Source organism: Ranitomeya variabilis, chromosome 7, assembly GCF_051348905.1.
Source record: "Ranitomeya variabilis isolate aRanVar5 chromosome 7, aRanVar5.hap1, whole genome shotgun sequence".
In the NCBI taxonomy this organism is placed as follows: Eukaryota; Metazoa; Chordata; class Amphibia; order Anura; family Dendrobatidae; genus Ranitomeya; species Ranitomeya variabilis.
The window spans coordinates 108431986-108456427 of record NC_135238.1 but is presented as its reverse complement, the minus strand read 5'-3'; the positions used below and the strand labels follow the sequence as shown (position 1 = coordinate 108456427).

At 49.8% G+C, this 24442-nt stretch overlaps 1 protein-coding gene across 1 annotated transcript in view; it reads right to left on the bottom strand.

The window, feature by feature from the left end:
* STAT1 (signal transducer and activator of transcription 1) overlaps positions 1–24442 on the bottom strand; it is a 2295457-nt gene that overhangs the window by 438505 nt on the left and 1832510 nt on the right. The gene's annotated exons all lie outside the window — the stretch shown is intronic.

Sequence of the window (24442 nt, the reverse complement as noted above, 5' to 3'; positions counted from 1 at the left end):
TGAAACACGTATAACATTTAGCCCTTTATACAGTCAAACTGTGTTGGAGGCGGGAGTTCCCTTCGTAATGAGACGCAGCACAGATGTCAAGAATCCCACCTTGGTGTTGGGCGCAGCCTCCTGAGCGTTGTTATTTGCTGTACAGGAGTCTGCACTGTCGTTTTATCCCTTGGCCTTGCGCTGTTAGCGCTGCCCATCTTCTGGCATCATTTAATGTCGGCCGGTGCGGTTCGCGATGACCATGAATCCCAGCCCCGCAGTGTCTTTACATAGTTAAAACACTGCGGGGCTGGGATTCATGGCCTGGCGCAGTACATATGTTGGCCTCTCACACTCGGGTCCTTACACCCGCTTCAGACTGTGCGGCGTCAGCTGATCCCTTATCGCATGCCACGGCCATGAAGCCGCACAGTCTGAGGAAGGCGGAAGGAGATGAGGGACAGGCGAACATATGCACTGCTCATGCCCATCAATCACACCCTCGCAGTCCAAATAAATAAGACACCGAGGGGCGTTGTGTGGGGCAGGGCGGCCGCAGAGGCGCAGGCAGCCAAACAATGATGCCAGAAGACAGGCAGCGCTACCAAGGGGGTTGCAGCGTGTCATTACAAAGGAAAGTCACACCTCCGGGACGGTTAAATGGTCATAGAGGACACATTTTAGATGTGTTCAGTTCCACATGGGCAAGGAGAATAAGTTTCTGAGCCACCTTGCACACATGCAGCATTACTGTCGTACAAGGTGGCTGTAAAACGTAGAAACACCTGGGGGAGGGGGGACAGGTTTCCTTCAATTTCAGTTCTTGTGTCTGCGTGGCTGTTGCAGGACACGTTGCCGGCTGCACAGCAGGGGAACAGCTGGCGGTGCTGAACCCCACTGACACATTGGCTGGTGTTTTTCTCTGTGCAGCTAGCACATCTGGGCCCCAACTGGCGGTGTTAGAGCCCAGGGTCAGCAGGAGGAGGAGAGGGAGCAGAGTGTAGGCCGAAGCCTGCACTGGAGCAAGTTGAAAGGGAACCTTTAACCCCCCCCCCCCCCAGGCGTTTGTAGCTGAAAGAGCCATCGTGTACAGCACTAATGCTGGAAAAGGTAAACTTAGCTCTTTTAATTATGGTCCTTGCACATGCTGAACCTAACACTTATGAAAAGTGTCCCCTCCTACCGTGATACTGTCCGGTTGGTGGAACTTTCATTTGTGATGTGACGCAGCACAGCCATCATTCTTACCCCCTTGGCGCCGTGCGCCGCCTCCTCAGCGTTGTTTGAATCAGTCCCGGAGCCTGCGCTGTTAGGTTAGCCCTTGGCCATGCACACATTTTGCGCTGCCCGTCTTCTGACATCATTTGGTGTCAGACTGGCTGCGCCTGTGCGGCTGCGCTGGCCGAGATCCCGCCTCGTAGTGTCGTCTAATGTAATCCCACCGCGGGCCTGGGATCCGTGGCCATGCGCAGTGCATATCCTCACCTCTCACTCCCCTCCCTACGGCTTCTTCAGACTGTGCGGTGTCATGGCCGAGGCATGCTATTAGGGATCAGCTGACACCGCACAGTCTGAAGAAGCCGTAGGGAGATGAGTGAGAGGTGGAGGTTCAGATATGCACTGCGCATGTCCATGGATCTCAGGCCCCCTGTGGGATTAAATCAGAAGACACTACGAGGCGGGATCTCGTCCAGCGCGGCCGCACAGGCTCAGCCAGCCTGACACCAAACGATGTCAGAAGACGGGCAGCGCAAAATGTGTGCATGGCCAAGGGCTAACCTAACAGCGCAGGCTCCGGGACTGATTCAAACAACGCTGAGGAGGCGGCGCACGGCGCCAAGGGGGTAAGAATGACGGCTGTGCTGCGTCACATCACAAAGGAAAGTTCCACCAACCGGACGGTATCACGGTAGGAGGGGACACTTTTCATAAGTGTTAGGTTCAGCATGTGCAAGGAGCACCATGAAAAGAGACACTTTTTCCCTTTGCATCATTACTGCTGCACAAGGTGGCTCCTTCAGTAACAAACGCCTGGGGGGGGGGACAGGTTCCCTTAAATTTAACTTGTTGTGCCTGCGTGGCGGTCGCAGTACACGTTGCCGTAAACACAGCAGGGGAACAGCTGGGGCTGCTGAACCCCACTAACACATTGGCGAGGTGTTTGGCTCTGTGCGGACAGCACTTCTGGACAGCAACTAGTGGTGTTGGAGCCCAGGGACAGGAGGAGGAGGAGGAGGTGGAGGAGATAGGAGGGATTGCCACACACACAGCAGGGGAACAGCTGACGTTACTGAACCCCAATAACAGAGGAGGGACTGTTGGGACTGTGCGGACAGCACTTCTGGACGGCAACTAGCGGTGTTGGAGCCCAGGGACAGGAGGAGGAGGAGGAGGAGGTGGAGGAGATAGGAGGGATTGCCACACACACAGCAGGGGAACAGCTGACGTTACTGAACCCCAATAACAGAGGAGGGACTGTTGGGACTGTGCGGACAGCACTTCTGGACGGCAACTAGCGGTGTTGGAGCCCAGGGACAGGAGGAGGAGGAGGAGGTGGAGGAGATAGGAGGGATTGCCACACACACAGCAGGGGAATAGCTGACGTTACTGAACCCCAATAACAGAGGAGGGACTGTTGGGACTGTGCGTGCAGCACTACCAGGCAACAACTAGCGGTGTTGGAGCCCAGGGACAGGAGGAGGAGGAGGAGGTGGAGGAGATAGGAGGGATTGCCACACACACAGCAGGGGAACAGCTGACGTTACTGAACCCCAATAACAGAGGAGGGACTGTTGGGACTGTGCGGACAGCACTTCTGGATGGCAACTAGCGGTGTTGGAGCCCAGGGACAGGAGGAGGAGGAGGAGGTGGAGGAGATAGGAGGGATTGCCACACACACAGCAGGGGAACAGCTGACGTTACTGAACCCCAATAACAGAGGAGGGACTGTTGGGACTGTGCGTACAGCACTACCAGGCAACAACTAGCGGTGTTGGAGCCCAGGGACAGGAGGAGGAGGAGGAGGTGGAGGAGATAGGAGTGATTGCCACACACACAGCAGGGGAACAGCTGACGTTACTGAACCCCAATAACAGAGGAGGGACTGTTGGGACTGTGCGGACAGCACTTCTGGACGGCAACTAGTGGTGTTGGAGCCCAGGGACAGGAGGAGGAGGAGGAGGTGGAGGAGATAGGAGGGATTGCCACACACACAGCAGGGGAACAGCTGACGTTACTGAACCCCAATAACAGAGGAGGGACTGTTGGGACTGTGCGTACAGCACTACCAGGCAACAACTAGCGGTGTTGGAGCCCAGGGACAGGAGGAGGAGGAGGAGGTGGAGGAGATAGGAGGGATTGCCACACACACAGCAGGGGAACAGCTGACGTTACTGAACCCCAATAACAGAGGAGGGACTGTTGGGACTGTGCGGACAGCACTTCTGGACGGCAACTAGCGGTGTTGGAGCCCAGGGACAGGAGGAGGAGGAGGTGGAGGAGATAGGAGGGATTGCCACACACACAGCAGGGGAACAGCTGACGTTACTGAACCCCAATAACAGAGGAGGGACTGTTGGGACTGTGCGTACAGCACTACCAGGCAACAACTAGCGGTGTTGGAGCCCAGGGACAGGAGGAGGAGGAGATAGGAGGGATTGCCACACACACAGCAGGGGAACAGCTGACGTTACTGAACCCCAATAACAGAGGAGGGACTGTTGGGACTGTGCGGACAGCACTTCTGAACGGCAACTAGCGGTGTTGGAGCCCAGGGACAGGAGGAGGAGGAGGAGGTGGAGGAGATAGGAGGGATTGCCACACACACAGCAGGGGAACAGCTGACGTTACTGAACCCCAATAACAGAGGAGGGACTGTTGGGACTGTGCGGACAGCACTTCTGGACGGCAACTAGCGGTGTTGGAGCCCAGGGACAGCAGGAAAAGCAGAGGAACACAATGAAGGCCGAAGCCTGATTGGAGAAAGTCGAAAGGGAACCTTTAACCCCCCCAAGGCGTTTGTAGCTGAAAGAGCCAGCTTGTGCAGCACAAAAGATGCAAAAGGAAAAGGTGGCTCTTTTCATTATGCTCCTTGCAAACACAGAACTAAACACTTATAAAATTTGTCCCCTGAAACCGTGAGACCGTCCCGGAGGTGGGACTTTCCTTCGTAATATGACGCAGCACAGCCGTCATTCTTACCCCCCCGGCGCCGTGCCACGGCTCCTCAGCGCTGTTTGATTCCGTCCCGGAGCCTGCGCTGTTATGTTATCCCTTGGCCAGGCACACTTAGCGCTGCCCGTCTTCTGACATCATTTGGTGTCAGGCTGGCTGCGCCTGTGCGGACGCGCTGGCCGAGAGCCCGCCTCGCAGTGTCGTCTAATGTAATCCCACCGCGGGCCTGGGATCCGTGGCCATGCGCAGTGCATATCCTCGCCTCTCACTCCCCTCCCTACGGCTTCTTAAGACTGTGCGGTGTCACGGCCGTGGCATGCTATTAGGGACCAGCTGACACCGCACAGTCTGAAGAAGCCGTAGGGAGATAAGTGAGAGGTGGAGGTTCAGATATGCACTGCGCATGTCCATGGATCTCAGGCCCCCAGTGGGATTAAATCAGAAGACACTGCGAGGCGGGCTCTCGGCCAGTGCGACCGCACAGGCGCAGCCATCCTGACACCAAATGATGTCAGAAGACGGGCAGCGCTAAGTGTGCCTGGCCAAGGGATAACATAACAGCGCAGGCTCCGGGACGAAATCAAACAACGCTGAGGAGCCGGGGCACGGCTCCAAGGGGGTAGGAATGACGGCTGTGCTGCGTCATATTACGAAGGAAAGTCCCACCTCCGGGACGGTTTTACGGTATCAGTGGACACATATTTTATAAGTGTTAAGTTCTGCGTGTGCAAGGAGCTAAACAAAAATAGCTACCTTTTCCTTGTGCAGCATTACTGCTGCACAAGGTGGCTCTTTCAGTAACAAACGCCTTGGGGGGGGGGACAGGTTCCCTTACATTTCAGTTGTTGTGTCAGCGTGGCGGTCGCAGGACACATTGCCGGCTACACAGCTGGGGATCAGCTGACGTTACTGAAACCCAATAACACTGGGTCGTATGTTTTGACTGTGCAGACGGCACTTCTGAGCCTCAACTGGCGGTGTTGGAGCCCAGGAATTTAAGTTCAGGTGGTAGAAAGATGAACACAACAGGAGACCTGGATAACGTAGACAGTGACCTAATTATTTAATCAGGAAGAGGAGTGGCAAATTCCTGCGAGATCCAGGCCTTGTTCATTTTCAGGAAAGTAAGCCGGTCAACGTTATCGGAGGATAGTCGCATGCGATGGTCAGTTAGTACACCACCTGCAGCACTAAAGACACGTTCCGATAATACACTAGCCGCAGGGCAAGCCAGCACCTCCAATGCATACTGGCTTAGCTCTGGCCATGTATCCAGCTTTGAGACCCAAAACTTGAAAGGGGAAGAGCCGTCTGGGAGTACAGCAAGAGGGCAAGACATGTAGTCTGTCACCATCTGACGGAACCGTTGCCTCCTGCTGACTGGAGCCGTCTGTGATGGTGTAGACTTTTGTGGCGGGCACAGAAAACTGTGCCGCAGTTCGGCCATACTGGTCTTGCCTTGGGCAGAGGCACTGCTTCTGCTCCCTCTTTGTGCAGAGCCTCCACCACTGCCTGGACGCACTGAGCTGCTTTGTAATGCACTAGCAGCACTTCTCTCAGTTGGAATGGAGAAGATGATGGAATTCACCAGTGTGTCTTGGTACTCCCGCATTTTCCGCTCCCGGTTCAACTGTGTGATGAGGCTTTCTACGTTGTCCCGGTAGCGAGGATCGAGGAGGGTGAACACCCAATATTCAGACATGTTGAGAATGTGGGCGATGCGGCGGTCGTTTCTCAGGCACTGCAGCATGTAATCCACCATGTGCTGCAGACTGCCAACTGCCCAAGAAACGCTGTCCCCTGCTGGAGGCGTGATCTCTGCCCGCTCGTCATCACCCCACCCTCGCTGTACACACTGAGTACTGGACAATTGTGTAACTCCCTCCTCTGGACGGATGTCTTCCTCCTCCATTGACTCCTCCTCATCCTCCTCACAAACTGTCCCCTGCCTACGCGTTTGTGAGGAACCACGTGGCGCTGACTGTCCAGAAGATGATGGAAATGGTGAATCCTCATCCTCCACCTCTTCCACAACATCATCCCTTAGCTCTTGCAGTGATTTTTCAAGCAGGCAGATAAGGGGGACAGTCATGCTGACTAGTGCATCATCTGCACTCGCCATCCGCGTGGAATAATCGAAGGGACGCAAAACCTGGCAGACGTCCTTCATAGTGGCCCACTCTGTGGTTGTGAAGTCTGAACGGCGCGGAGTGCGACTTCTTTGCGCCTGATGCAGCTGGTACTCCATTACAGCTTGCTGCTGCTCACACAACCGCTCCAACATATGTAACGTGGAATTCCACCTGGTAGGTAGGTCACATATGATGCGATGTTCCGGCAGGCGGTGTCGGCGCTGCAGAGCCGCAATGCGCGCTTTTGCCGTGCTGGAACGCCACAAGTGAGCACACTCTAGGCGGACCTTGTGCAGCAGTGCATCAAGATCCGGATAGTCCCTCAAAAAACTCTGCATGACCAAATTGAGCACATGTGCCAGACATGGGATGTGAGTGAGGTTGCTGATGCCCAGAGCTGCCACCAGATTTCGGCCATTATCACACACTACCATGCCTGGCTGGAGATTCGCTGGCACAAACCACACATCGCTCTCCTGCTTGATGGCATTCCAGAGCTCCTGCGCTGTGTGGCTTCGATTCCCCAAAGAAATTAATTTCAAGACGGCCTGTTGACGTTTGGCCACGGCTGTGCTCATGTCGGTCGTAACAGGTACACGTTCATCACGGGTCCATGTGGAGGTGGACTGTGACGGCTCCTGCAGCGATGATTCTGAGGAACTGGTGTAAGAGGAGGAGTCAATGCGTACAGAATGGATTCCTGCAATCCTTGGAGTGGGCAGGACACGTCCTGCGCCACTCTCACGGTCTGTACCCGGCTCAACGACATTAACCCAATGGGCAGTGAGGGAAAGGTATCGCCCCTGTCCATGTTGACTGGTCCACGCATCGGTGGTGAGGTGGACCTTGCTACTGACGGCATTCAGTAGCGCGTGTTTTATGTGTCCCTCCACATGCTTGTGCAGGGCAGGGACGGCTTGCCTGCTGAAGTAAAAGCGGCTGGGCACATTGTACTGTGGGACTGCCAATGACATCAAGTCACGGAAGCTGTCAGTCTCCACCAGCCTGAATGACAGCATTTCCAGTGACAGAAGTTTGGCAATGCCTGCAGTCAGAGCCTGTGCTCGTGGGTGGTTTGACGAGAAAGGCCGCCTTTTCTCCCATGCCTGTACTACCGATGGCTGTAGACTGGGCTGGGAGTGTGTGGATGACTGGGAAAGTGGTGCTGCGGGTGGAATAACAGCGGGTCTCTGGACAACAAGGCCAGAGGTTCTTCCACGGCGATCCTGGGAGGAAGCCGAACCAGCTGCGTGTGAGCTGGAGGAAGAGGCAACACGAGCTGAAGAGGTGGTAGCTGCCGCTGTTGGTTGGCCTAGCTCTTCAGTGTGTTTTTCTAACTCCGCCGCGTGCCTGGTGCGCACATGTTTCCACATGTTGGAGGTATTGAGGTTGCTGACATTTTTCCCTCTTTTGACTTTGTGATGACACACCTTGCATTTGACATAGCAAATGTCATCTGCAACTGTGTCAAAAAAGGACCAGGCACTGCAAGTCTTGGGAGCGCCCTTTTTGGCTTTTGGAAGAGACATGCTCCTAACGGGTGCCAAAGCGGAGGCTGCAGGATCCACAGTCTTCCCCCTCCCTCTCCCTCTTTGGGCCGTACGGGGGATCTCTTCATCAGAGCTGCTCCCACCACCTTCCTGTCCCTCACGCCAAGATGGGTCAAGGACCTCATCATCTACACTACCCTCTGCCCCCAACTGCTCCTCCTGGGTAGTCTCAGCAGCAGAGCACGCACCAGTAAGTGGCACCTGAGTGTCATCATCAGCTGATGCGGCCTGCGATGTGGTGACCGGAGCCACTGTCCCACCCGCCTCTTCAGAGGAAGAGAGAAAAAGCTGTTGGGCATCACTGCACCCTGCCTCTTCTTCCATTTCTCCAATGCTGCTTGGCTGGCCCCCTGTTTCCAAGCCAAGAGATTCAGAGAACAGAAGTAGAGACGGCTCCTGTCCTGGGCTCTCTGTCTGCCTGGGCAATTTGGCAGGTGGTGAAGAGACAGATGGCTGCTCTCCAGTGCTCTGTGTCTGAGAGGATGTGGCACTAATTGAAGTTGATGCATTAGCTGCCATCCATCCGACAACGGCTTCAATTTGTTCTTCACGCAGCAGCGGTGTACGGCGCTCTGCGACAAAGCTGCGCATGAATGACTGTTCCCTGGTGAAAGTGGGTGCTGATGAGTCACCGGTGCCCGCAGCAGGCACAGAATCCCCACGTCCCCTCCCTGCTCCGCGCCCACGCCCACGTGCCTTACTCACTGCCTTCTTCATCTTGGTTGACTGATAAAGATAAGCAGAAAAGTACTAACGGCTTTGTGTGCTTATTCCTGAACAACTCCTAACAGGTATAAGAAACACTAATTTTCTAAAGTGTGGACTAGACTTTAATATGAGCTAATGTGGCCTACACAAATGTAAAGTGGTGTCACTGGTGTGTTTGGTGAACTTTATTATTTATTTATTTTTTGGGGGCTGAACTGACAACAGAGAGAGCTGCAGTCACACGGAGACCGTGCAAACAGCCGTAAACGGCGCTGCAAGGCCCAAAAACCCTCCTCTACGTTATCCTATGTAGTGTTTTTCCACAAGTTAGCTGGAGACGGGTGGAAAGACACTAATAGGATTTTTTTGAAAAAATGTGCAGCAGCCTGCACTACTTAAAACAAAAGGAAAATTGATTTTGCGGTATGACGCAGTGAAGAACCCTGAGCTGGAGACAACCAGGCTATGGCTGCTCAAAAACTACAGGGCGAGCTGCAGTCACAAGGAGACCGTGCAGACAGCCATAAACGGCGCTGCAAGGCCCAAAAACCCTCCTCTACGTTATCCTATGTAGTGTTTATCCACAAATTAGCTGGAGACGGGTGGAAAGACACTAATAGGATTTTTTAGAAAAAATGTGCAGCAGCCTGCACTACTTAAAACAAAAGGAAAATTGATTTTACGGTATGACGCAGTGAAGAACCCTGAGCTGGAGACAACCAGGCTATGGCTGCTCACAGACTACAGGGCGAGCTGCAGTCACACGGAGACCGTGCAGACAGCCGTAAACGGCGCTGCAAGGCCCAAAAACCCTCCTCTACGTTATCCTATGTAGTGTTTTTCCACAAATTAGCTGGAGACAGGTGGAAAGACACTAATAGGAATTTTTTGAAAAAATGTGCAGCAGCCTGCATTACTTAAAAGAAAAGGAAAATTGATTTTACGGTATGACGCAGTGAAGAACCCTGAGCTGGAGACAACCAGGCTATGGCTGCTCACAGACTACAGGGCGAGCTGCAGTCACACGGAGACCGTGCAGACAGCCGTAAACGGCGCTGCAAGGCCCAAAAACCCTCCTCTACGTTATCCTATGTAGTGTTTTTCCACAAATTAGCTGGAGACGGGTGGAAAGACACTAATAGGAATTTTTTGAAAAAATGTGCAGCAGCCTGCACTACTTAAAAGAAAAGGAAAATTGATTTTACGGTATGACGCAGTGAAGAACCCTGAGCTGGAGACAACCAGACTATGGCTGCTCACAGACTACAGGGCGAGCTGCAGTCACACGGAGACCGTGCAGACAGCCGTAAACGGCGCTGCAAGGCCCAAAAACCCTCCTCTACATTATCCTATGTAGTGTTTTTCCACAAATTAGCTGGAGACGGGTGGAAAGACACTAATAGGATTTTTTTGAAAAAATTAGCAGCAGACTACACTACTTGGAAAAAAAAAAAAAAAAAGAAAAGTATGAGGCAATGAACCACCCTCCCTGAACTGAATACAACCAGCTATGGATGGCCTATGTGGCTGCACTCAGACTAGAGAGTGGGCTGCACTCACACACAGACACACACAGACCTTGCAGATCGCTGTGAAAACAGCGCTACAAGGCAAAAGCAAGGTGATTAGTAGGTGAACACAGCGGTTGCTAAATTAGCCTTGGAAAAGCACAAAGAAGCAAATCGCTATCTCTAAACTGGCCCTCAGTCAGCAAACAGCGTCCTGTTACTAACTGAATTCACAGCAGAGTGAGCGCAAAATGGCGCCAGCGACTTTTAAACTGCATCATGACATCATTTCAGCAGCCAATCACAGCCTTGCCAGTAGTTTCAGGCCCTCCATGCTGAACAGGATGTGCCCACACTTGGAATCAGTCTCATTGGCTGATTTCGTACAAAGTTGTGCAGTTTGAATCCTGGGAACTTCCGATTCCGGTATCCGATACGCGGCAAGTATCGGATCTCGGTATCGGAATTCCGATACCGCTAAGTATCGGCCGATACCCGATACTTGCGGTATCGGAATGCTCAACACTAATCGTCACAAAAAAAAACATTCAATGTGGCCGTAACTCTGCCCCCTCCTCCCCAGGACATAGACTGGGCAGCGGATGCATTGAAACACTGCATCCGCTGCCCACGTTGTGCACAATTTTCACAACGTGGGTCGGTACGTCGGGCCGACGCATTGCAACGGCCCCGTACCGACGCAAGTGTGAAAGAAGCCTAACCCTAGCCCTAACCCTAGCCCTAACCCTAGCCCTAACCCTAACCCTAAATTTAGCCCCAACCCTAACCCTAAATTAGCCCCAACCCTAACCCTAACCCTAATTTTAGCCCGACTCCTCTCTCCTGCCGGCCGGCAGATGACAGCAGAGAGCGGGCGCACTGCGCATGCGCCTGCCATTTTCTTTCCATAGGAAGAAGCCAGCGGGCAGGAGGGGATACAGGAGGACCCAGGGACACCGGTAAGTATAGCAGGGTCCCCGAATCCCCCTATTTCTCTGTCCTCTGATGTGCGATCACATCAGAGGACAGAGAATTACCGATCGCTTTTTCTTTTTTTTTTTGCGACCGCCGGTAAACAGTTAATTACCGGCGATCGCAAAACGGGTCGGTAAGAACCGACCCCGATCATGTTCTTTGGGGTCTCGGCTACCCCCAGCAGCTGAGACCCCAAAGATCCTCCAGGTCCCGGCCGGCGGGCGCACTGCGCATGCGCCCGCCATTTTTTTGCCGGAAGAAGATGGTGGTGCCCATCGGGAGCCATGAGGAGCACCGGGGGAGATAGGTAAGTATCGGGGGGCTATCGGCGACCCCATTTCTCTGTCCTCTGATGTGCGATCACATCGGAGGACAGAGAAATTAAAAGGGAGATCGCGTTTTTTGTTTTTTTTTGCGATCGCCGGTAAACGGTTAATTACCGGCGATCGCAACTCGGGGTCGATAAAAAAAACCCTGAATCATGTTCTCTGGGGTCTCGGCTACCCCCGGCAACCGAGACCCCAGAGAAAATCTGACTCTGGGGGCGCTATTCACTTTTTCCACAGCGCCGTTAATTAACGGCGCTGTGGTTTAAATACCCTTAGCGGCCGTTAAAGGGTTAACATAAATTTTCTTAACATTTGTTTTCATCTTAACAATTGTTTTTTCTTAGAAACTGCTAATTTTGGGGCTGTGATTTCTGAGTTTGGTATTAGGAGTGCTGTGTCAACATTGTTTTGTGTGTTCAATCACAATCGATATATCAGTCACTGACTTTATCTAAGTGACCTTTGCACTAGTCCACACGGTGCAAAGGAAAGTGGTATTGTTTACTCAGCTTTCCTTAAAACCTGAGCAGTAGTGTTGAGCATTCCGATACCGCAAGTATCGGGTATCGGACGATATTTGTGGTATCGGAATTCCGATACCGAGTTCCGATATTTTCCGTATATCGGATACCAGAATTGGAAGTTCCCAGAATTCAAACTACCCGAATTCAGCCAATGAGGACTGATTAGAAGTGTGGGCACATCCTGTTCTGCATGGTGGGCATGTAACTACTGGCATGGCTGTGATTGGCTGCTGAAATGATGTCATGCTGCAGTTTAAAAGTCGCTGCCGCCATTTTGGGCTCACTCTGCTGTGAATTCACTTAGGGACAGGACGCTGTGTTCTGACTGAGGGCCAGTTTAGAGATAGCGATTTGCTTGATTGTGCTTTACCCAGGCTAATTTAGCAACCGCTGTGTGAGAACCTTGCTTTTGCCTTTCAGCGCTGTACACAGCTGTCTGCAAGGTCTCTGTGTGAGTGCACATCGCTCTCTAGTCTATGTGCAGCCACAGCCGGTTGTATTCAGCTCAGGGTGCGTCCCTGCCTTATACCGTTCTATCCATTGTCCTTTTTTACTATTAGTACAGCCTGCTGTACTTTTTTCAAATATTTCCTATTAGTGGCTTTCCACCCGTATCCAGCTACATTGTGGAAAAACACTACATAGGATAACATAGAGGAGGTTTTTTTGGCCTTGCAGTGCCGTTTACGGCTGTCTGCACAGTCTCTGTGTGAGTGCACATCGCTCTGTAGTCTGTCCGCAGCCACAGCCGGTTGCAGTAAGCTCAGGGTGCGTCACTGCCTCATACCGTTAAATCCATTGTCCTTTTTTTCAATTAGTGCAGCCTGCTGCACATTTTTTCAAACATTTCCTATTAGTGGCTTTCCACCCGTATACAGCTAAATTGTGGAAAAACACTACATAGGATTACATTGAGGAGCTTTCTTTGGCCTTGCAGCGCCGTTTATGGCTGTCTGTACGGTCTCTCTGTGAGTGCACATCGCTCTGTGGTCTGTCCGCAGCCACAGCAGGTTGTAGTCACCTCAGGGTGCTTCACTGCCTCATACTGTTAAATCCATTGTCCTTTTTTGCAATTAGTGCAGTGTTGTGGATTCTGTTTGTGGGCTCCCTCTGGTGGTTACTGCTGGTACTGGGTGACTTTGGTGGGTTGCGGCCTTTGGTTTCCACCTGTCCATCAGAGGCTGGGTGTTTCCTATTTTACCTGGCCTTTCTGTCATTCCCTTGCCGGCTATCAATGTATTCAGATGTGCTCTGTTTGGTTCCTGCCTACCTGCTCCCAGATCTTTCAGGATAAGCTAAGTGCTGATTTTCAGTTGTTTGGTTTTTTTTGTCCAGCTTGCTTATTATGTCTCTATGCTAGCTGGTAGCTCTAGTGGACTGAGGTTCTCCCCATGTGCCATGAGTTGGCACATGGGTTCTTGTAATCTCAGGATGTTTTTTTTTTGATTAGGGTTTTTTGCTGACCGCTCAGTCCCCTTTTGTATCGTTCTGCTTTCTAGTTTACAGCGGGCCTCAATTTGCTAAAACTATATATATCATCTCTATGTGTGTGCCTTCCTCTCATTTCACCGTCAATACATGTGGGGGGCAACTATATCTTTTGGGGTTTATTCCTCTGGAGGCAAGTGAGGTCTTTATTTTCTCTGCAGTACTAGTTAGCTCTTAGGCTGGTGCGTGGCGTCTAGAACCAACGTAGGCACGCTCCCTGGCTATCTCTAGTTGCGTTTGTCAGGCGTAGGGCAGCGGTCAGCCCAGGTTCCATCACCCTAGAGCTCGTCCGTTATTTATTTGTACTTTGCTTGTTCTATGCTATCCCTAGCCATTGGGATTCATGACAGTATAGCCGGCCCACAAAATGTTAATTGTTTGGGCTGAAGCAGGAGAAAAAGAAGTGTTTAAGGGAATTTTTTTTTTTTTTCCCTTCAGAGTTTTGCTGCCTAGCCCTTAATTGCTGTCTAGCTGCTTCTTACCTCCTCTTAACCCTTGAATGGCTCTGATCTTAGCTGTTTAACATGGATGTCCAGAGTTTGGCTTCCAGCCTGAGTAATCTTGCGGCAAAAGTTCAAAACATACAGGATTTTGTTGTTCACACTCCCATGTCTGAACCTAGAATTCCTATTCCAGAGTTCTTTTCTGGAGATAGATCTACCTTCCTGAATTTCAGGAACAATTGTAAATTGTTTCTTTCTTTAAAATCTCGCTCCTCTGGAGACCCTGCTCAACAGGTCAAGATTGTAATATCTTTCCTGCGGGGCGACCCTCAGAATTGGGCATTTGCATTGGCACCAGGGGATCCTGCATTGCTCAGTGTGGATGCGTTTTTTCTGGCATTGGGGTTGCTCTATGAGGAACCTAACCTGGAGATTCAGGCTGAAAAGGCTTTATTAGCCCTCTCTCAGGGGCATGATGAAGCAGAAATATATTGTCAAAAATTTCGGAAATGGTCGGTGCTTACTCAGTGGAATGAGTGCGCCCTGGCTGCAAACTTCAGAAATGGTCTTTCTGAGGCCATTAAGGATATTATGGTGGGGTTCCCTATGCCTACAGGTCTGAATGAGTCTATGGCTATGGCCATTCAGATTGATCGGCGTTTACGGGAGCGCAAACCCGTGCACCAGTTGGCGGTGTCTTCTGAACAGGCACCTGAGACAGTGATAGAATTCAGTCCAGAAGTGAACGACAAAATTATAGGCGGAAAAATGGATTGTGTTTTTATTGTGGTGATTCAGCTCATGTTATATCAGCATGCTCTAAATGCACAAAAAGGGTTGATAAATCTTTTGCCATTGGTACTCTGCAGCCTAAGTTCATTTTGTCTGTGACTCTGATTTTTTCACTGTCTTCCATTTCCGTCGATGCCTATGTGGATTCGGGCGCTGCCCTGAGTCTTATGGATTGGTCATTTGCTAAACGCTGCGGTTTTAGTCTGGAGCCTCTGGAAGTTCCTATTCCTCTGAAGGGAATTGACTCTACACCATTGGCTATGAATAAACCGCAGTATTGGACACAAGTGACCATGCGCATGACTCCCGTTCATCAGGAGGTGATTCGCTTCCTTGTACTGTATAATTTACATGATGTACTAGTGCTTGGTCTGCCATGGTTACAAACTCATAATCCTGTCCTAGACTGGAAGACAATGTCTGTGTTAAGCTGGGGATGTCAGGGGGTTCATGATGATGCACCTCCGATTTCAATCGCTTCATCTACTCCTTCTGAGATCCCTGCGTTTTTGTCTGACTATAGGGATGTTTTTGAGGAGCCTAAGCTCAATTCGCTCCCTCCTCATAGAGATTGTGACTGTGCTATAGAATTGATTCCTGGCAGTAAGTTCCCTAAGGGTCGTTTATTTAATCTGTCACTGCCAGAGCATACTGCTATGCGGAATTATATTAAGGAGTCCTTGGAAAAGGGACATATTCGTCCATCTTCGTCCCCTCTGGGAGCAGGTTTTTTTTTCGTGGCAAAAAAAGATGGTTCCCTGAGGCCTTGTATAGATTATCGCCTTCTGAATAAGATTACAGTCAAATATCAGTATCCATTGCCATTATTGACTGATTTGTTTGCTCGCATTAAGGGGGCTAGGTGGTTCACTAAGATAGATCTTCGCGGTGCGTATAATCTGGTGCGGATAAAACAGGGTGATGAGTGGAAAACCGCATTTAATACGCCTGAGGGCCATTTTGAGTATTTGGTAATGCCTTTTGGACTCTCCAATGCTCCGTCAGTCTTTCAGTCCTTTATGCACAATATTTTCCGTGAATATCTGGATAAGTTTATGATTGTGTATTTGGATGATATTTTGGTGTTTTCTGATGACTGGGAGTCTCATGTTCTACAGGTCAGGAAGGTGTTTCAGGTTCTGCGGGCCAATTCTCTGTTTGTGAAGGGCTCAAAGTGTCTCTTCGGAGTCCAGAAGATTTCTTTTTTGGGGTACATTTTTTCTCCTTCTACTATTGAGATGGATCCCGTCAAGGTTCAGGCGATTTGTGACTGGACACAACCTACATCTGTTAAGAGCCTTCAGAAGTTCTTGGGGTTTGCTAATTTTTATCGTCGGTTCATTGCTAATTTTTCCAGTATTGTTAAACCTTTGACTGATTTGACTAAAAAGGGTGCTGATGTTGCTGATTGGTCTCCTGCGGCCGTGGAGGCCTTTCAGGAACTTAAGCGCCGGTTTTCTTCTGCTCCTGTGTTGTGTCAACCAGATGTTTCACTTCCTTTTCAGGTTGAGGTTGATGCTTCCGAGATTGGAGCGGGGGCGGTTTTGTCACAGAGAAGTTCTAATGGCTCGGTGATGAAGCCATGTGCATTCTTCTCTAGAAAATTCTCGCCCGCCGAGCGCAATTATGATGTGGGTAATCGGGAGCTTTTGGCCATGAAGTGGGCATTTGAGGAGTGGCGTCATTGGCTTGAGGGTGCTAAACATCGTGTGGTGGTCTTGACTGATCACAAGAATCTCATTTACCTTGAGTCTGCCAGGCGTTTGAATCCTAGACAGGCTCGTTGGTCGTTGTTTTTTTCTCGTTTCAATTTCGTGGTTTCATACCTGCCAGGTTCAAAGAATGTGAAGGCAGATGCTCTTTCCAGGAGTTTTGTGCCTGACTCTCCTGGAGACTCTGGGCCTACTGGTATCCTTAGGGATGGGGTAATATTGTCCGCCGTATCCCCAGACTTGCGACGTGCATTGCAGGAGTTTCAGGTGGATAAACCGAATCGTTGTCCACCAGAAAGACTGTTTGTTCCGGATGATTGGACCAGTAGAGTCATCTCCGAGGTCCATTCTTCTGTGTTGGCTGGTCATCCTGGAATATTTGGTACTAGAGACTTGGTGGCCAGGTCTTTTTGGTGGCCTTCCTTGTCTAGGGATGTGCATACCTTTGTGCAGTCTTGTGAAGTGTGTGCTCGAGCTAAGCCTTGCTGTTCTCGGGCCAGTGGGTTGTTGTTATCCTTGCCCATCCCGAAGAGGCCTTGGACGCACATTTCCATGGATTTTATTTCTGATCTCCCGGTTTCACAGAAAATGTCCGTTATCTGGGTTGTGTGTGACCGCTTTTCTAAGATGGTTCATTTGGTGCCCTTGCCTAAGTTGCCCTCCTCCTCTGAGTTGGTCCCTTTATTTTTTCAGAACGTGGTTCGTTTGCATGGGATTCCGGAGAATATCGTTTCTGACAGGGGATCCCAGTTTGTGTCTAGATTTTGGCGGACGTTTTGTGCCAAGATGGGCATTGATTTGTCTTTCTCGTCTGCATTCCATCCTCAGACGAATGGCCAGACGGAGCGAACTAATCAGACCTTGGAAACTTATTTGAGGTGTTTTGTTTCTGCTGATCAAGATGACTGGGTTGCTTTTTTGCCACTGGCCGAATTTGCTCTTAATAATCGGGCTAGTTCTGCCACGTTGGTCTCTCCTTTTTTTTGTAATTCGGGGTTTCATCCTCGTTTTTCCTCTGGTCAGGTGGAGTCTTCGGATTGTCCTGGAGTGGACGTGGTGGTGGACAGGCTACATCAGATTTGGAATCAGGTGGTGGACAATTTGAAGTTATCTCAGGAGAAGACTCAGCAGTTTGCTAATCGCCGTCGCCGCGTGGGTCCCCGACTTCTTGTTGGGGATTTGGTGTGGTTGTCTTCTCGTTTTGTCCCTATGAAGGTCTCTTCTCCTAAGTTCAAGCCTCGGTTATAGGATCTCGGAGATTCTTAACCCTGTATCTTTTCGTTTGGATCTCCCAGCATCGTTTGCTATTCATAATGTGTTCCATCGGTCGTTGTTGCGGAGGTATGAGGTGCCCGTTGTTCCTTCGGTTGAGCCTCCTGCTCCGGTGCTGGTGGAGGGAGAATTGGAGTATGTTGTTGAGAAGATCTTGGATTCTCGTGTTTCCAGACGCAAACTCCAGTATTTGGTTAAGTGGAAGGGTTATGGTCAGGAGGATAATTCCTGGGTGGTCGCCTCCGATGTTCATGCGACTGATTTGGTCCGCGCCTTCCATAGAGCTCACCCTGATCGCCCTGGGGGTTCTCGTGAGGGTTCGGTGACCCCTCCTCAAGGGGGGGGTACTGTTGTGGATTCTGTTTGTGGGCTCCCTCTGGTGGTTACTGCTGGTACTGGGTGACTTTGGTGGGTTGCGGCCTTTGGTTTCCACCTGTCCATCAGAGGCTGGGTGTTTCCTATTTACCTGGCCTTTCTGTCATTCCCTTGCCGGCTATCAATGTATTCAGATGTGCTCTGTTTGGTTCCTGCCTACCTGCTCCCAGATCTTTCAGGATAAGCTAAGTGCTGATTTTCAGTTGTTTGGTTTTTTTTGTCCAGCTTGCTTATTATGTCTCTATGCTAGCTGGTAGCTCTAGTGGACTGAGGTTCTCCCCATGTGCCATGAGTTGGCACATGGGTTCTTGTAATCTCAGGATGGTTTTTTTTTGATTAGGGTTTTTTGCTGACCGCTCAGTCCCCTTTTGTATTGTTCTGCTTTCTAGTTTACAGCGGGCCTCAATTTGCTAAAACTATATATATCATCTCTATGTGTGTGCCTTCCTCTCATTTCACCGTCAATACATGTGGGGGGCAACTATATCTTTTGGGGTTTATTCCTCTGGAGGCAAGTGAGGTCTTTATTTTCTCTGCAGTACTAGTTAGCTCTTAGGCTGGTGAGTGGCGTCTAGAACCAACGTAGGCACGCTCCCTGGCTATCTCTAGTTGCGTTTGTCAGGCGTAGGGCAGCGGTCAGCCCAGGTTCCATCACCCTAGAGCTCGTCCGTTATTTATTTGTACTTTGCTTGTTCTATGCTATCCCTAGCCATTGGGATTCATGACAGTGCAGCCTGCTTCACATTTTTTCAAATATTTCCTATTAGTGGCTTTCCACCCGTATCCAGCTAAATTGTGGAAAAACACTACATAGGATTACATTGAGGAGCTTTTTTTGGCCTTGCAGAGCCGTTTACGGCTGTCTGCACGGAATCTGTGTGAGTGCACATCGCTCTGTATTCATTTCTGCAAAAAAAACTTAAAAAAAATAATAATAAAGTTCACCAAACACACCACTTTACAGTTGTTTAGGCCACATTAGCTCATATTAAAGTCTAGTCCACACTTTAGAAAATTAGTGTTTCTTATACCTGTTAGGAGCTGTTCAGGAATAAGCACACCAAGCCCTTAGTACTTTTCTGCTTATCTTTATCAGTCAACCAAGATGAAGAGGGCAGGGAGTAAGGCACGTGGGCGTGGGTGCGGAGCAGGGAGAGGACGTGGGGATTCTATGTCTGCTGCGGGCACCATTGACTCATCATCACCCACTTTCAGCAGGGAACAGTCCTTCATGCGCAGCTTTGTAGGAGATCGCCGTACACCGCTGCTGCGTGAAGAACAAATTGAAGCCGTTGTCGGATGAATGGCAGCTAACGCATCGACTTCAATTAGTGCCACATCCTCTCAGGCACAGAGCACTGGAGAGCACCCATCTGTCTCTTCACCACCTGCCAAATTGCCCAGGCAGTCAGAGAGCCCAGGGCAGGAGCCATCTCTACTTCTGTTCTCTGAATCTCTTGGCTTGCAAACAGGTGGCCAGCCAAGCAGCATTAGAGAATCAGAAGAAGAGGCTGTATGCAGTGATGCCCAACAGCTTTGTCTCTCTGACTCTGAAGAGGCGGGTGGGCCAGTGTTATGACCCCAATGGCAGAGGGTCTCTGCAATAAATACCAAGTCTGCAAACACAAAAAACCAGCTCATATGGCAGTGGTAACTGGGCTGACCGTATAGCTAATCCTAGCACCACAAATAGCAGCAGCCGGGGAACGTGCCTACGTTGGTTCTAGACGTCTCGCGCCAGCCGGAGAACTAACTAACCCTAGAAGGGAAAAGATAGACCTTTCTTGCCTCCAGAGAAAAGACCCCAAAAGTTGGATACAAGCCCCCAACAAATAATAACGGTGAGGTAAGAAGAAAAGACAAACGTAAGAATGAACTAGGTATTTAGCAAAGAGAGGCCCACTGACTAATAGCAGAATATAGTAAGATGACTTATACGGTCAGCAAAAACCCTATCAAAAATATCCACGCTGGATATTCAAGAACCCCCGAACCGTCTAACGGCCCGGGGGGAGAATACCAGCCCCCTAGAGCTTCCAGCAAAATCAGGAATCACATTTAGTACAAGCTGGACAAAAAATAAGAGCAATACAAATAACCAAAAAACAAGGAAGCAGGACTTAGCTTAATTTTGCATGAACCAGGACCAGCAGACAGGAGCAAACAGAAAGGACTGATTACAACGATGCCAGGCACCAGACTAAGAATTCAGGAAGTTCATATAGCAACACCCCTGGACTAACGACCCAGGTGGGTGCCAAACTAGGGAAAGACAATCTCAGAGTCATACCACTAGTGACCACAAGAGGGAGCCAAAAAAGTCTAATTCACAACAGTACCCCCCCTTTAAGGAGGGGTCACCGAACCCTCACCAAGACCACCAGGGCGATCAGGATGAGCAGCGTGAAAGGCACGAACTAAATCGTCCGCATGCACATCAGAGGCAACCACCCAGGAATTATCCTCCTGACCATAGCCCTTCCACTTGACCAGATACCGAAGCCTCCATCTGGAGAGACGAGAATCCAAGATTTTCTCCACCACGTACTCCAACTCGCCCTCAACCAACACCGGAGCAGGAGGCTCAACAGAAGGAACCACAGGTACAACGTACCGCTGCAACAAAGACCTATGGAACACGTTGTGAATGGCAAACGACACCGGAAGATCCAAGCGAAAGGACACAGGATTAAGGATTTCCAATATCTTGTAAGGACCGATGAAGCGAGGCTTGAATTTAGGAGAGGAGACCTTCATAGGAACAAATCGAGAAGACAGCCATACCAAATCCCCAACACGAAGTCGGGGACCCACACCGCGGCGGCGGTTGGCAAAACGCTGAGCCTTCTCCTGTGACAACTCCAAGTTGTCCACCACATGATTCCAAATCTGCTGCAACCTATCCACCACAGAATCTACCCCAGGACAGTCAGAAGGCTCCACATGTCCCGAGGAAAAACGAGGATGGAAACCAGAGTTGCAGAAAAATGGCGAGACCAAAGTAGCGGAACTAGCCAGATTATTAAGGGCAAACTCAGCCAACGGCAAGAAGGTCACCCAATCATCCTGATCCGCAGAAACAAAACACCTCAAATAAGCCTCCAAAGTTTGATTAGTTCGCTCCGTTTGTCCATTAGTCTGAGGATGAAAGGCAGACGAAAACGACAAATCAATGCCCATCTTAGCACAAAAGGATCGCCAGAACCTGGAAACAAACTGGGATCCTCTGTCAGACACGATATTCTCAGGAATGCCGTGTAAACGAACCACATTCTGAAAGAACAAAGGAACCAGTTCGAAAGAGGAAGGCAGCTTAGGCAAAGATACCAAATGGACCATCTTGAAAAAGCGATCACATACCACCCAGATGACAGACATGCCCTGAGACACCGGAAGATCTGAAATGAAATCCATGGAAATGTGTGTCCAAGGCCTCTTCGGGACAGGCAAGGGCAAGAGCAACCCGCTGGCACGAGAACAGCAAGGCATAGCTCGAGCACAAGTCCCACAGGACTGCACAAATGACCGCACATCCCGCGACAAGGAAGGCCACCAAAAGGACCTGGCCACCAAATCTCTGGTGCCAAAAATTCCCGGATGCCCTGCCAACACCGAGGAATGAACCTCGGAAATGACTCTGCTGGTCCATTTAACAGGAACAAACAATCTGTCAGGTGGACAAGAGTCAGGTCTACCAGCCTGAAATCTCTGCAACACACGTCGCAAATCCGGAGAAATGGCTGACAAGATTACTCCCTCTTTAAGAATACCAACTGGTTCTGCGACTCCAGGAGAGTCAGGCACAAAGCTCCTTGAAAGAGCATCAGCCTTCACATTCTTTGAACCTGGTAAATACGAGACCACAAAGTCAAAACGGGAGAAAAACAGTGACCAACGGGCCTGTCTAGGATTCAGGCGTTTAGCAGACTCGAGATACATCAGATTTTTGTGATCAGTCAAGACCACCACACGATGCTTAGCACCCTCGAGCCAATGACGCCACTCCTCAAATGCCCACTTCATGGCCAGCAACTCCCGATTGCCAACATCATAATTCCGCTCAGCAGGCGAAAACTTCCTAGAGAAAAAAGCACATGGTCTCATTACAGAGCAACCAGGGCCTCTCTGCGACAAAACGGCCCCTGCCCCAATCTCAGAAGCATCCACTTCAACCTGAAAGGGAAGTGAGACATCAGGCTGGCACAAAACAGGCGCTGAAGTAATCCAGCGCTTCAACTCTTGGAAAGCCTCCACGGCTGCAGGAGCCCAGTTAGCCACATCAGAACCTTTCTTGGTCATATCCGTCAAAGGTTTAACAACGCTAGAAAAATTAGCGATAAAACGTCGGTAGAAGTTAGCAAAGCCCAAGAACTTCTGAAGACTCTTAACTGACGTGGGTTGAGTCCAATCATGAATAGCTCGGACCTTGACTGGGTCCATCTCCACCGAGGAAGGGGAGAAAATAAAACCCAAAAAGGGAACCTTCTGTACTCCAAAGAGACACTTTGAGCCCTTAACAAACAAAGCATTCTCACGCAAAACCTGAAACACCATCCTGACCTGCTCTACATGCGAGTCTCAATCATCAGAAAAAAACAGAATATCATCTCCAGATAAACAATCATAAATTTATCCAGATACTTCCGGAAAATATCATGCATAAAGGACTGAAACACTGAAGGAGCATTAGAGAGCCCAAAAGGCATCACCAAGTACTCAAAATGACCTTCGGGCGTATTAAATGCAGTTTTCCATTCATCTCCTTGCTTAATGCGCACAAGGTTGTACGCACCACGAAGATCTATCTTGGTGAACCACTTGGCACATTTAATCCGGGCAAACAAGTCGGACAACAGAGGCAAAGGATACTGAAATTTAACAGTGATTTTATTCAGAAGCCGATAGTCAATACAAGGTCTCAAAGATCCGTCCTTCTTGGCCACAAAAAAGAATCCCGCACCAAGAGGGGAAGAGGATGGACGGATATGCCCCTTCTCCAGAGATTCCTTGATATACGAACGCATTGCGGTATGCTCAGGTACAGACAGATTAAATAATCTTCCCTTAGAAAATTTACTACCCGGAATCAAATCTATAGCGCAGTCACAGTCCCTATGAGGAGGAAGAGCACTGGACCTGGACTCGCTGAATACATCCTGATAATCAGACAAATACTCAGGAACTTCCGAAGGAGTAGAGGAAGCAATAGACACCGGTGGGGAATCACCATGAATTCCCTGACAGCCCCAACTTGACACAGACATTGCCTTCCAATCCAAGACTGGATTATGGGTCTGTAACCATGGCAGACCCAAAACGACCAAATCATGCATTTTATGCAGAACAAGAAAACGAATCACCTCCCGATGTTCAGGAGTCATGCACATGGTTACCTGTGTCCAAAACTGCGGTTTATTTTCCGCCAATGGCGTAGCATCAATACCTCTAAGAGGGATAGGATTTACCAATGGCTCAAGAACAAAACCACAGCGCTTGGCAAACGACAGATCCATAAGACTCAGGGCAGCACCTGAATCCACAAACGCCATAACAGGGTAGGAAGACAATGAGCAAATTAAAGTCACAGACAAAATAAATTTAGGTTGCAAATTACCAATGGCGACAGGGCTAACAACCCTTGTAAGGCGTTTAGAGCATGCTGATATAACATGTGTAGAATTACCACAGTAAAAACACAACCCATTCTGCCGTCTATGATTTTTCCGTTCATTTCTAGTCTGAATTCTATCACATTGCATTAAATCAGGTGTTTGTTCAGACAACACCACCAGAGGATTAGCAGTTTTGCGCTCCCGCAAACGCCGGTCAATTTGAATAGCCAGCGCCATGGAATCATTCAGACTTGTAGGAATGGAGAAACCCACCATCACATTCTTAATGGCTTCAGAAAGGCCATTTCTGAAATTTGCGGCCAGAGCACACTCATTCCACTAAGTAAGCACGGACCATTTCCGAAATTTTTGGCAATACACTTCAGCTTCATCCTGGCCTTGAGAAATAGCCAGCAAGGCTTTTTCTGCCTGAATTTCAAGATTGGGTTCCTCGTAAAGCAATCCAAGCGCCAGAAAAAACGCATCAATATTCGCCAATGCCGGATCTCCTGGCGCTAGCGAGAAAGCCCAATCCTGAGGGTCGCCCCGCAAGAAAGAGATAACAATTTTAACTTGCTGAGCTGAGTCTCCAGACGAACGGGGTCTCAGAGAAAGAAACAATTTACAATTATTCCTGAAATTCCTAAACTTAAATCGATCTCCAGAGAACAGTTCAGGAATAGGTATTTTAGGTTCAGACATAGGACTACTGGTAACAAAATCTTGTATGCCCTGCACACGAGCAGCAAGCTGATCCACACTTGTAATCAGAGTCTGGACATTCATGTCTGCAGCAAGCTTAAGCCACTCAGAGGTAAAGGGGAGGAAGAAAGAGAGGAAAAAAAAAACAACTCAGAATTTCCTTTCTTA